Here is a 14,416-nt window from a genome sequence, read left to right on the forward strand (position 1 = left end):
GCTAGATTTTTCACTCACTCTTTCCTCACTCTTTTGCCCTCTCACTCCCTCACATTTTTCTCATGAATCTTCCTCTCTCTCTCTCTCTCTCTCTCTCTCTCTCTCTCTCTCTCTCTCTCTCTCTCTCTCTCTTTCACACACACACACACACACACACACACTCACACACACACTCTGCAGCAGCTGTCACATAGCTCTACACAGCCATCTCTCACCACACTGCCACTGCCTCTCCACAACCCAACTCTGGACGAATATAAGTTACATTTTTAGGGCCCAACCCATTCACAAGACACAGATAAGTCACATAGCTTCTGTTAGGATAGTAATGTCACATTGACCCATGCACACAGCTCTAATAAGGTGAGGGGTCTCAGACATTAAATTATTGGCCAGTGCACATGAAGAATGGGAGCCACTACAAGAATATGTCTTGATGTAAACAGCCTGGTCTTGATGTAGCAATAAACAACACTGGGAATTAGTCTTTGTGTATTCTCTGTAGGAGCAGATTAATCTGTTTTGGACTTGTTCTAAGGTCTCTGCAAAATGAGTTAAACAATGTCATGGATACTGAACACTGTTACTTTCCTGTGTCAGTAAAGAAGAATACTCTGGGAATATTTCTGTTCATAGAAGTATACAGCTTAAACAGAAAGCCACAGCTAAATGTGTGCCCAGAAATGTAAAACACACTACCAAGGCACCATAGAAAGCACCCCACAGCTCTTCTTATTAGGGAGGCATACCAGTGGTACCCGAGAAAGTTATAGACAGCAAACAACCGGTTTCCACATCAGTGACGTCATGGCTTTGCCACGTGAGACTACCCATTAGGGACTTACAAATCTGGTGGGTCGACTTGTCAAACACTAGTTGTCACCTGTCATATACAGCCTCGGCCCTCAGCAAATGTGTCATGACATATTGTGAAGGTCACAGTATAACCCTACAGATTTAATTCTCTCCACCACTAAGGATTCTGATGACTGATCCCAGGAGGCAGACTTTATAAAAAGCTTTTATACTCTCTGTCACACACCTAGCACCTCCTGACACATACCTCTGGGTTCTTCATAATTAAACTTCACTGGGAATGTGGCCAAGGAGCCCCCATCTCCTGTTGGTGACAGCTGATTGAGGTTTAGGGATAAAAGTTTATGGTCATGGAAACTTTCACAAGAGATTATCATTCTATCGAGGAAATGGAGTTAGATATTTAAGTCCTTTCCAATGATTTTTATATTTGGAGGAGTGAGGAAACCAAGTGCACAAGACAACAGACTAAGGGACTTGACCTGGGCCTGAACCATTCTGAGCCCCACCTTCTGCAGTTCCCTCCACTGGTCTCATCCATTAGCATAGAATAGCAGCAAGGCTGTGAGTAAAGCATTCTCTAGAGATTCCATGCTGGGCTCTTCTTTATGTGACTATGACTGCTAGCAAGGGCCCTTTACAAACAGACACCTCAGGAGAAGGTAACAGAAAGCAATTTTCCATGACTGTAGGCTCTGGGAAATTGGCCTAGTCAATGAAAGGTTAACTCCTAAAGCCTCAGATAGACCTCAAAGCTCTGCAGAGGGAAGGGGACTTGAATGATCACACCTGCAGTAGTTCCTAAGGACAGCCACACACCAATCCAGCTGGGATGTACCCCTTCCAGACTAAGGGAGAACTCATCTGCACATGGACTCCTCCATCCCCAAACTTCCCCTCATCAAATGCATGAGTGTGGTTCAGTTCCAAGGAGACAGTGCAGAACTGCATTTCTTTTGACTGAGGATCAATGGTGCTTGTGGAGATGCCAGGCTGAGTCTTCATGTCCACATCACCTCCATTAACATCCAAACAGCATGTCCTGGTGCCAGGGATGTCTCTCTGGAGAGCTGAATGGAACTGACATGTAAGTCTCTTTCAGAGCCTTCTCCCCATCAGTTCAGAGAAGAGAGCAGAAGGCCAATCCCTGTTTGCTCTCAGTTTCCCTGAGTAGAATCCTCAGGCTTTAGTTTCACTTTCCAGTTTCAGTTTCCTGCTTATGACTGGAAGAGCACACCACAGCTCACAGAGCTGTCTCCCAGCCTTTCTGTGAGAGTCCAGTTGGTGTGCCAGTGGACAAGACAGCAGAGAGTTAAGACAGCATTCTTAGGAGCCTGTCCAGATGAAAACCCAGGGAACTGCTGCCAATGGGGTAAGGATTTCCCAGCTCTGCAGTTTGAGTGAACCCAGGACACAAACATTTGCTTGTGGTCCGGTCTGACTTTGTTCTGTCTTCTGCCTTCTCTTTCTACTTCTGAAAAGGGAACAAGGATGCTAACTGCCCTGAGTGTCCTGGGACTCTGTTTAATGGGTGTGCTGTTGGTAGGGGCTGGATGGGTGACAGCAAGCTGGCTTTAGTTTTTTTTTTTTTTTTTTTTTTTTCGAGACAGGGTTTCTCTGTGTAGCTTTGCGCCTTTCCTGGAGCTCACTTGGTAGCCCAGGCTGGCCTCGAACTCACAGAGATCCGCCTGGCTCTGCCTCCCGAGTGCTGGGATTAAAGGCGTGCGCCACCAACGCCCGGCGCTGGCTTTAGTTTTAAAGGCTGTCTCACACATGTAGTTGGAAACACCTGGGGAGACTTTAGCATGCTCATCTCACAGAGAGAGACAGTTACCAATGAGAACTTCAGGAATGGACAAGTTACCACTCTACCTACTTAGCCCTCAAAGAGAGCAGCTGCTTAGAGTGTCCTCCTTCCAATCCCCTGACCCAGCTCCTTCATTGTCCATGAGATGTACCCAATAGACCCCTAAAGGACCTCTTGAAATGAGGTTCAAAGTTTTGGGACCAGGTGGTTTTTTACCCATCCCCAGCTGGCTTAACAAATGGACAGCACACATTTATTTCAACCACTCATGATTAAGAAACAAAAATACAGACATGCAAGTCCTTCTGACAAGTGGTATTCAAGTATCCCGCCCTCCCGCAATAAACTCAATAGACATGGTCACATATTTATTCGTAACTCTGTATACATATAACATATGTACTCAATTCATATGATATATATACATACATATGTATATATACAGATGCACATATATATAGTATGCATATATATGCATATATATATACTATTCCTTGTACATATATATACAAGGAATACTAGGCACCCAGTGCAGACTTATTCATGTGAATGGCCCTGGGTTTTTATGTTTGAAATTGCCATTCAGATTAAAAGTGCCAGTCAGTGGAGGTGTTTGCACTGACTCTTTGCCAAACTGAGTATCTCTTTACTTGGGGGATTATTCTTCTGTCTTTATACATAGGACTATCTGTAGTACATGAATATGGAGGAGGCTGAGAGCTGTTGGGGAATGATGAAATAGAATACAGAGTTCACAGTGGTAGAAAAATATGGAGCTGAAGTAAGTAGAGGGCAGAAGTCTGTAGGACCTGTCAGGTGACAGTCATGGTCATAGGGTCAGTGACCAAGCTCTGCCTGGGTCTACAGTTCCTATCATTGTAGCAGGTGCCTAGGGCTATTGTTTGCAAATGATTGCCGGCAGTGTGAGAAAGGCTGAAGAATTCTGACTGCACAGGGCATCCTGAGCATCTACATGGGCAGTGGGATCCTGACTGCTCTCTGTCCAGGTTGTCCACACAAATGTTGCCCCTGTACAGCTCAGCTTTCCTGCTTCAAGGAGTTATGCACAAGTGCATGTGCATCCTCCTTGGGGCCAGGTCCTCAGCAGGATCCTTGTGAACTTCCAACTAGGCAGATCTTCCTGGACAGCTGGTGTTCAGATTTCAGGTGATTTCAGCTGCCCTGGCAATGCCTTTATTTCCCATAAGGTGTGGGCACAATCTCTAATTCACTGTGCACTGCTGTAGGCAGGGAAAGCAAAGAAAAGCAGGATTGAATCTGATGCCCGGGGTCATGATTAATCTGCCTACAGAAATCTCTCCATCTTTTCTAAGTGCTCTGTAAAAGAAGGAATAACCACGCATTTGGTTATTTTGGAGAGAGACAGAGAGAAACAGGCAGAGACAGAGACTGAGAGGACACAAACTTCTTATGCCTTTGTCTCTTTCTAGCCTGGCTCATCAAATATTACAGGTAAAGTCCAGGCACAATTGTAAAATATTCCCTGGGCACTATTTTGGGGGGGGGGGTGTTTAGAGACAGGGCTTCTCTGTGCAGCTTTGCACCTTTTCTGGAACTCACTTGGTAGCCCAGGCTGGCCTTGAACTCACAGAAATCCACCTGCCTCTGCCTTCCGAGTGCTGGGATTAAAGGCATGCACCACCACCGCCCGGCATCCCTGGGCACTTTTAAAATATCCAAATATTTGTGTCCAACATCAATGAACTGGACCGGGGCACATGATTAGCAAACAGAAAGAGAGACATTTCATTACAAAACAGCACTCTGGAAAATGAGAATGGACTAGTGAGCAAAGGAATAATCCAAAACAGCATTGGGCCATGAGACTCATGACCATTTACAGGGCATGAACAAAGAGCCCTGTCTCTTCTCCAGGTTGGTACATCGAGGGCATTTTGAGCATCCTCTGCCCAATACTTGAAGCCTATGGAAGGAAGGGCCACAGGAGTTTCTCTACAAACTGGCCTCCTTCTTGGTCATGCTGCTGCTCTGTCTGTGGTCCCCAATCTCAAGTCACTCTCCATAAGATCTGAAATGCCATAAGAAAGGAGGGACTCAGCATCACAATTGCTCCCCTAGGGTGCTTACATGGTGCTGGACAAATGGCTGAGTGGGTCAAGGGCTTGCCAAGCAAGCATGAGGATTGCAATCTCAGTGTTTGTGCTGAGAGAAGGGAGGAACCACTTGGCTTTCCTCTCTCAAAACACAAGCAGGTGGAGACCATTGCCTGACTCTGTCCTCTGACCTTCATATGCCTGCCTTCATATGACATTAGCAACCTTCCCCCCCAACACACACAATTTAAATGCCATGTGAAAAGGAGGTGTGTGCAGACAAGAAGCTTAGAAGAAGTCCCTAGAAGAAATTATTTCCTGATCATGATGACTGCTTTGAAAATTTTGTTTTACTCCTCCTTAATTTTCTTTAAGGTGTCCTTCTACATGATTTTTAATTTTTGAGGTTAGAATCTAATTTACATTTCTCCCTACTCCTCCCTTTCCTTTCCTCTTTCAAACCCCTCACATATTACCCTCTCTGCTCTGCTTCAAATCCATGGCCTCCTTTTTCCATTAATTGTTATTGTATGCACATATATACACACATATGCGCGTGTTTCTGTTTGTACATACACATATATTCCTAAGTATGAGGTGTCCAGTGCTTATAATGTTTCACGTATGCATGCTATCAGGGTTGTACACCTGGTGCTGGACAACCAATGGCTGTGTTCTTCCCTGGGGAACACCACTTCCCTACCTCCCTACCAACCAATGAATTGGTTGTTCATTGTTCTTCTTGTATATTTGAGGCTTCGTGACCTTTTCCCCATCTGGTTTGGCATGTTTCTGCTCACGGATATCATCATCCTTTGTCAGCTCACATTTGATCACTCATATTGGTGAAGTTGTCAAAAAGGTTGGAGATGAATTCTGTCTCTGGACTTTCATAGAGAAATGGCATTTAAAACTAATCAAAGGATTATAAGATTCCCCAAATGGAAGGAACATCTATCCATCTATCCCCTTAATAAGATATGTACTTCTCAGACCCAAAGCATCTGTCTCAAAGTAGTCATCTCCAGTTTCTCACGTGTAAGGCTCCATGCTTATGCTGAGAAAGTGTCACTTTTTCTTTTCTTTTTTTTTTCTGCCTCTCTTTTCCCACCAGAATGTCTTGACCCACAGCTAAAACATTTTATTGAAAATACTCTAACGTCCAAAGAGACAGAACTTTTGCCAGGCTTGAAACCGAGGAAATAATCTGCCCTGAGAGCATTTAAGGCTATGCATCCATTAGACAAATGACAGGGACAGGCTGCTCAAGCACACACCACAGAAAGAACACAGACCATAAACTCTAGGAAGACTGTGACACAGGGAGAAAAGTGGGGAATTCAAACCAGGCCTTAGTATTGGTCTGAAGGACTCCAGGAAGTAGGCTCTGTTTTCAACCCTTAATGTGACATCAGTGCACTGACACTCTGGGCAGTCTCTCTCTGTGTCTCTCTCTGTCTCTCTGCTCTCTCTGTCTCTCTCTGTCTCTCTCTGTCCCCCCCCCCCAACACACACACATACTCTGATTCTCAGAATCCTTCCCCAGGTGTTTAAAGGATTATGTCTAACTCAGAAAACTTAGCTTTTTGTCTGTTTTGTGCCCAAACTCGGTCTCCTAAACTGATACTAAGATTTAAATCTTGCATGCTACATTTTCTTGTGGTTACTTTTTCCAACTTAAATTGTAACTAAATTATTCTAGAGTTTTCCTCCTACTCTATTCTTACATCCAGTCATATAAAAGACTTAAAATCTGCCCAAAACAACCTGCTTTCCTCAGATGCCCAACTCAGAGATGCTAAATCACTAAGTCAAGATCATTTGGCTATACTCATGTCCAAACTGTTTCCCCTTCCTAATTAGCCTCAAGAATAGTACTTATACACCCATAAAGGTAGAGGAAAGTGATTAAAGTTAGCTGCAGACACAAGGGCAGGCTCTTCTGCTACAGGACTGGGAGGTTTTCCTACAAGAAGAGGAAGAAAAGCAGAGTTCTCCGAGTCCCTGGCACAGACAGGAAAGACTGCATGAAGGTGGAGTGGGAATGTGGCCCTCTGCAAGTCAGGAAGAAACCACTGCTCAGTGAGATGTTATAGAGGCAAGCTATATGATCTGACATTTATAAATTGCTAAGTTACAGATAAACAGAGATGTCGTGTTGTGCCAGGGTCTGGGTCCATAGGATGTTCCTATGGCAGCCTAGGCAGAAGGGCTCAGCCATGTGTTCAGTGTTTTGTCTGTGGGGTCTTTTTGTGCCTCTCTCCTCCATGGTTTGGATGTCCCTTTTCCCTTTCAGGGCTATTCAGGCTAGCACCATAATGTACTGATTATTTGAGGTTATAGTGAGTCCAATTCTATGTTTTCAAAATCATTTTTATTACTGGGGCATTTTTTGTATAACATTTAAGGGTCCAACCTTAAATTTATACAATTCCAGGGGCTTACAAGAGATGCTATCAGTGTGGGAATGAATCCAGTTGCGCAGAGCTCTTTTGTACAATTTGTTTATTGGTCTGCCACCCTCACTCAGCCATCAGTTCAACTGTCTCCAATCTTTTCCATTTCCTTGGTTCCTTTCATGCTAAACCCCTTCTCCCAGGACAGGTCTATGTCCCATCCCAAGCAGTAACACCTATGTTTTGAATTCAGCCCAAGATTGTAGGGGTCCCTACGAGAGGCTTCCTGGCAATTTTACTTGCAACCCAGAAGGGCAGAGATAAGAGTGGAGTCAGTTAGCAGTGGGGATAAATCAGAAAAGGAATGTAGCAATATATCCATATTGTGGTTAGGTGAAGGCATTACAAGTCTATCATGTGTTGAACTATAAACTTACAGGTGATAGGGTGGAGAAAGTCTGTAGGTCATTAAAAGTTAAAATTGTCATTTTTTTCCTCTGCTGCCAGTTTCCTGACAGGCCACGGGGAAGTGTACTCATAGCTAGTCAATGTGCATTACAGCTTGAAAGGCCTGGTAAGAGGAAAGCCCTTTTGGATCTAAGAGCTTCTTTGGGGCAATGAGAGAGAGAGAGAGAGAGAGAGAGAGAGAGAGAGAGAGAGAGAGAGAGAGAGAGAGAGAGAGAGAGAGCTGGGAGGCCTGGATTGCACAAGAAACAAAGCTTGTTCTTCCTGTGGGCAGGCACTTGGCCTGTGAGACAGGTTGTCTCAGAAAGGACATTTTATCTTAGTTTGGAGGTGGGGGTGGTGTTCAGGTGTCCAACAGAGGGCCTGGTAGCTGTCTGTTCCTTGCTTGTCTCTTAAGGCTTTGTTTGGGGTTGACTCTATCTTAGGAAGTAGCTCATGGAGGGTATTTGCAAAAGGCAGATACCCAAAACAAATGCTAAGGAGAGGGCCTGGAGCTCAGAGGCAGAAGGTTCTGTCTACTTGACTATTCAGGTACCTTGAAATGGAGATTCACACACACACATACACATTTTAGGAGTATTATGAGCACAAGGAATTCATAGCAAGGCACAACTAAATATTAGGCTGCATAACACCAATAGTCCCTGCTGATTGGCTTCCCATTGGACTGACCTTGTAAAGTATAGCTTAAAATATGCAGGTGGACTTCTATTTCATATTCCTGTGGCTTGCCATAGGCCATCTTGGCAATTTTGTAGAGTCTTAGTCAGTCCCACAATGCTCCCTTTGAGTTAGTGGTGCTGCATTCTGGTCTTGCAATATCCAAAACTGGTGTTTATGCACCACAGCAGGGGATTTCCAGAAAGAAGACTTGTTGTGTGTTCATAAGTGGGAACTTAACTGAAAGATGAATACAACGTTCTTGCAGTAGAAGAGGGACCCAGAAGCGGGGGAGTGGGGAGCTACCAATGTTCCCCATCATTTTGGTTATAACCTTATCTAGGTAGAGTCATGGGGGGTGGGTGAACTAGTAAGTCAGACTGTCTGATTCATGTGGGTTCCCGATGGCTGTCATTTTCTATTGGTCTACGCTTAAGGGCTCCCAGCCAGAGTGCTCCTTTCTGGGAAAGACCTAAAAGATATCACACCTCCTGCTACTTTCCTTGGCATCTGACCAGATCAAAGCAAAGACAGCTGGTTTAAGCACCATGGCATCTCTGGTCTTTGCCAGAGACAACTACCAGTAGGACCAAGGCCCTTTTTTCTGTCTTCTAGCCATGGACAAGATTCAAAGCTGCTTGCTTTGGGGTACCTACCCAAAACCTGTGTGACTACATGCAACATCTTGTTCTCCAAAGTAACAGGAAAGTAGGAAATTCATATGGAGTTTATGCTATATCTATGGATTTTATATTGATGGCCTCACTAATCTCCCGAAAGATGAGGAATGGGAAATACTAATTTCATTCCCATTTCTAAGATGGGTATAGTATCATAGTGAGGCATGAAGTGATAGAAACTTGCAAGTGCTACTACTTTCTGCAGAGATGAGAAAATGCATTGAGGTTGTATAGGCATCTTTAAAATGCGCGGATTCCTTGTAACTGTTGGAGAGGAGTTTAAATGGAGGCTTTTCTACCACCTCCCTTTTCTCAAATTGTTATGCCCAGGTCTCGGGGGATGCCAAAAGACCATCATGGAGACTGAATCAGGCAAGTAAAAGCAAAGAGCCTTTATTATCTTCAAGCTGTGAATTTGATCTCTCTGTCTGTCTGATGCATCAGTGAGAGCAGAGAGCCCAGGGCCCAGGCAGGGTGGGGGTTTTATCATGGCAGAGGTTGGTGTGAGGGGATTTCAAGGTTCAGGACTTTGATGGGCTGACATTTGTCTGGGTTATAGGGGATGTTTGGAATGTCAGGTATTTTCTCTTAGATGCAGACCCTACTGGGTGACCTCAGCTCATGGCTCTTCCTTTGGTCCAGGTGTTTTCTGCCAGAATCTGTGTCTGGGCCTCAGATATTTTCCCTTAGATGCAGGCCTCACTGGGTGGGGCCTGTAAGAATCTGTATCTGTGCCTCGAAGCCTGTCATGGCAACTGTATAGCCAAGCTGTTTTGTGACCCCCACAAAATACCCAGCAGCTGCTTCCCAAATTAGTACACAGAGGCTTATATTAATTATAAATGCTTGGCTGAGAGACCAGGCTCATTACAAATTAGCTTTTATATTGAAATTAACCCATTTCTTTTTAATCAACACATTGCCATGAGGCCCATGGCTTACCATTCCTTTAGCATTTTGCTTCCTGGGCAGCCGGCTCTCAGATCTCCTGAGCCTGCCCTCTTCTTCTCCTTATTTTGTTTTTTCTGCCTAACTTTGCCTGCCTTCCCATAGGACAAAACTGCTTTATTATATGCCAATGAGAACAGCACACAGACACAGTACACAGAAGGATTATCTAACAGCAGAAGAGAGTTATGTTGAGTCTCTCTCTGGAAGTCCTCACCTGAATCACCCAAAGATGAAAGGCCCAGAGAAGAGTCATCTCCCCAGTGTCCCAAGGCAGAGAGCATGTTCTTTGTTCTGAATCAGTCTATTGGAGAACATCATACCAGTGATGTTATCTGTGTTAGAGATGAGAGGGGCAGACCCTGCAATGACTTTTCTTCAACAGTTAGTGTTGTGCCCATGGGCAAGTCTTATTTATGTCAGCTCAGGTGGCATGTACATCTATACATAGCCCTCAAAGTCAAAGCAAAGGGAGAATAGAATTTTAGAGTTCCACAACATCCCTAATCATCAGGGAAACGCAAATCAAAACAACTCTGAGATACCACCTTACGCCTGTCAGAATGGCTAAGATCAAAAACACTGAAGACACTTTATGCTGGAGAGGATGTGGAACTAGGGGAACTCTCCTCCACTGCTGGTGGGAATGCAAGCTTGTACAACCACTTTGGAAATCAATATGGTGCTTTCTTAGAAAATTGGGAATCAATCTCCCCCAAGATCCAGCTATGCCACTCCTGGGCATAAACCCAAGAAATGCTCAATCATATCACAAGAGCACTTGCTCAGCTATATTCATATCAACATTGTTTGTAATAGCCAAAACCTGGAAACAACCTAGATGCCCTTCAACTGAAGAATGAATAAATAAATTGTAGCAAATATACACAATGGAATACTACTCAGCAGAGAAAAACAATGACATCATGAGGTTTGCAGGCAAATGGATGGATCTAGAAAAAATCATCCTGAGTGAGGTAACCCAGACTCAGAAAGAAAAATATGGTATGTACTCACTCATAGGAAGATGCTAGATGTGGAACAAGGATGACTGGACTGCTATTCACATCATCAGTGAGACTACCTGGAAAACGGGACCCCAAGAAAGACACGGAGAAATGGATGAGATCTACATGAACAGCCTGGACATGAGTGGGAGAAATGAAGGGTGAGGGTCGAGGCAAAGAGAGCGGGAGATCCTAGCTGGATCAAGAAAAGAGAGGGAGAACAAGGAATAGGAGACCATGGTAAATGAAGACCACATGAGAAAAGGAAGAAACAAAGAGCTAAAGAGGCCCACAGAAATCCACAAAGATACCCCCACAAAAGACTGCTGGCAATGGTGGAGAGATAGCCGGGACTGACCTACTCTGGTGATGGGATGGCCAAACACCTTAATAGTTGTGCCATAAACCCCATCCAAGGACTGAGGAATCTGGATGCAGACATCCAAGGCTAGGCCCCGGGTGGAGTGCTGGGAGTCTAATTAGTGAGAAAGAGGAGGATTTATATGAGCGAGAATTGTTGAAACCAAGGTTGGATAAAGCACAGGGACAAATAACCAAATGAATGGAAACACATGAACTATGAACCAAAGCCTGAGGGGCCCCCAACTGGATCAGGCCCTCTGAATAGGTGAGACAGTCGACTGGCTTGATCTGTTTGGGAGGCATCTAGGCAGTGGTACCAGGTCCTGGGCTTATTGCATGAGTTAGCTGTTTGAAACCTGGGACTTATGCAGGGACACTTGGCTCAATCTGGGAGGAGAGGACTGGACCTGCCTGGACTGAGTCTATCAGGTCCATCCCAGTCCCGGGGGAGACCTTGATCTGGAAGAGGTGGGATTGGGGGGTGGGCTGGGGGGAAGGGGAGGGGGGCAGGAAGGGAGAGAACAAGGGAATCTGTGGCTATTATGTAGAACTGAAGAGTATTGTAAAATAAAATTAAATTAAATTTAAAAAAAAAAAGAATTTTAGGGTTCCAAACCTCAGATAAGGACACTGATATGTATGTTTATATGCCTGTGTCTGTGTGGCAATGTTCAGTCTTAACTGAAAGGATTAGCTTACAACCCAAGATTGTAAGTACAAGTACAAAGAGTCTCTGGCAGTTCCAATAAATGGAGTTGAGGAGTTGATGTAAAAAATAAAGAAATTCTAAAGGAACAAGATGTCAGACTTAAGAAAAATAAGCAAGAATGCTGTAAAAGTGCTTTAAATGCAGTCAATGTTACTTTCTGGCCATTCATTACATAACAAGTCACCTGCTTCCTTCACACAGAGAGAATGCTGAAGATGATCTGGTCAAGGAGAATCTGATTCAGCTGAGATGTCACTTCACATGGGGTCTGCTGTTGGAAGATATTGACATACCTGATTTGGAAATGAGAATCTCTGAGGAGCTTGAGTTCCTAGACAGCAAGGATACAGTGGGGATGCTCAACCTCAGGGCCTATGTGAGACACCTGAAAGGCCAGCATGAGGAAGCCCTGCAGAGCTTGAAAGAAGCAGAAGCCTTGATCCAGAGAGAGCAGTTGGGCCAGAGAAGCCTGGTGACCTGGGGCAACTGTGCCTAGGTGCATTACCACATGGGCAGCATGGGCTTGGCAGAAACCCAGACCTACCTGGACAAAGTGGAGAACACATGCAAGGAATTGGGCAGTCCCTTCCACTATAGTATGGAGTGTGCCAAGATGAACTGTGAACAATGTTGGGCCTTGCTGAAGTATGGAGGACAGAATTATGCAGGAGCCATGAACTGCTTTGCAAAGGCTCTGGAAGTGGAGCCTAAAAACCCTGAATATAACACTGGTTATGTTATTATAGCCTATAATCTAGAATGTGATCACAATAATACTTCTCTAGAACCCTTAGGGAAGGCTGTCAGGTTAAATCCTAAAGACCCATATATTAAAGTTTATCTTGCGCTGAAGCTTCAGGATGTAGGAGAAGCAGCTGAAGCAGAAACACACATTGAAGAAGGCCTCAGTAGCACATCCTGCCAAAACTACACATTTCGCTCTATAGCCAAGTATTACCGAAGGAAAGGCTGCATAGACAAGGCTCTCCCTCTGATACACAGGGCCTTGCAGGCGTCACCTTCCTCTGGCTACCTGCATTACAAACTTGGGCTCTGCTACAAGCAACAGATGATCCAAATGAAGACATCCAGAACTGACCAGGCAAGAAGGCAGGGCAATGTGCAGAAATTGGCACAACAGGCCATTTGTGAATTTCAAGAGACTGTGAAACTCAGGCCCAGGCTTGAGATGACTTATGCTTGCATGGCAGAAGTGTAGGCAGAAATTGGCCAATATGAAGAAACAGAGGGAAATTTCCAGAAGGCGCTGAACAAGAAGAATCTTGAGTGTCAAATAGAGCAGGATATTCATTTCCACCATGGCCGTTACCAACAATTTCATCAGAAATCAGAAGACAGGGCGATCACCCATGACTTGAAAGGTCTGAAAATAGAAGAAAAGACCTTTGTCTGGAAGAAAATACTCAAAGCTTTAAAGTAAGTGGCCACAAAACGTATTCACCAGAATGTTCAACTGATGGAGAGCACAAGCTTGCTTGGGTTAGTCCACAAACTGAAGGGGGACAAGGAGGAGGCCCTGCAGTGCTATGACAGGTCTCTCAGGCTCACTGGGAGAGTGAACCCTGAGTTCTGAATGCAGCTCACCTCTGTGAAGTAAATGTACTCATTACTGAGGGTTCCCAGCCTCCTTCCGGATTCTTTCTCCAGAAATGCATGGCTTACTGGAATGCGAAGTAGCTCAGTGCATGTGCTGCTGTCACCATTTCTCACCCCTCATTGTCCTGTTCAGAAGGAACTTGCACCCCACTACATCTTCTCACTTACTGACCAGAACTGACCCCTACTGATCTGCAATCCCTTGAGCTGTGGGATCCTTGGACTTCTTTGCCTTATGTCTGTGTCTTGGGAACAAATGTCTTCCATCCTCTGCCCGCCAGTGTCCTGTACAAAGAAGTCTTCTCCAAGGAAGCTTTTACTTTAGGTCAGCAGATGCTTTTACTACAGTGCAGTGTCAGAGGAATCCAAATGAGCAAAGAAGAGAGGTTGCAAGCTGAGAGGTCTCATGTTCCTTCAGAATTATTCACAGCTAATAAGAGTCTTAAGTTTGGGGAAAGCCAAGCAAAGGAAACTTGCTGGGAACTACAGACAGAAAATGATACAAGGAGATTTGTCCAGTTTTTCTGTGCTATTGGTATTGTGCTTTATGTGATGCTTTTCCCTCAACTAAAATATATTCAGTAACATTCTTGGAAATCACAATGTCTTCCAGTGTAATTTGTTGATAGAATTGAAAGGATATCATTTTAGAGTCCTCAAGAAGGCTCAGGATAGCAGAATCAACTAACAGAAGTCTAGTGGCAGGCAGGAAAGAAAAGTCTGCATATAAACCCTGCAAGGGGTCTGTGTAAAGATGAAGGCTATATTTCCTTCTCCACATCATGGTATAGTAAGGGTGACTGATACTGCCATGCTGCCTGACAGCTGTTGTTTATCGTTGTGAATTATGTTGCTAGAGATGGGTATAGGGTT

The 14,416-nt window shown here is 44.5% G+C and overlaps 1 pseudogene across 1 annotated transcript; it reads left to right on the forward strand.

Moving 5' to 3' along the window:
• The first annotated feature begins 1,827 nt into the window (after positions 1 to 1,827).
• On the forward strand, positions 1,828 to 14,396 carry LOC143272483 (antiviral innate immune response effector IFIT1-like; annotated as a pseudogene). Its single transcript, XR_013050106.1, has 2 exons — positions 1,828 to 2,188; positions 12,128 to 14,396. The product of XR_013050106.1 is annotated as an antiviral innate immune response effector IFIT1-like (transcript).
• Positions 14,397 to 14,416: the final 20 nt, after the last annotated feature.

This window comes from Peromyscus maniculatus, chromosome 1 (genome assembly GCF_049852395.1).
Source record: "Peromyscus maniculatus bairdii isolate BWxNUB_F1_BW_parent chromosome 1, HU_Pman_BW_mat_3.1, whole genome shotgun sequence".
In the NCBI taxonomy this organism is placed as follows: Eukaryota; Metazoa; Chordata; class Mammalia; order Rodentia; family Cricetidae; genus Peromyscus; species Peromyscus maniculatus.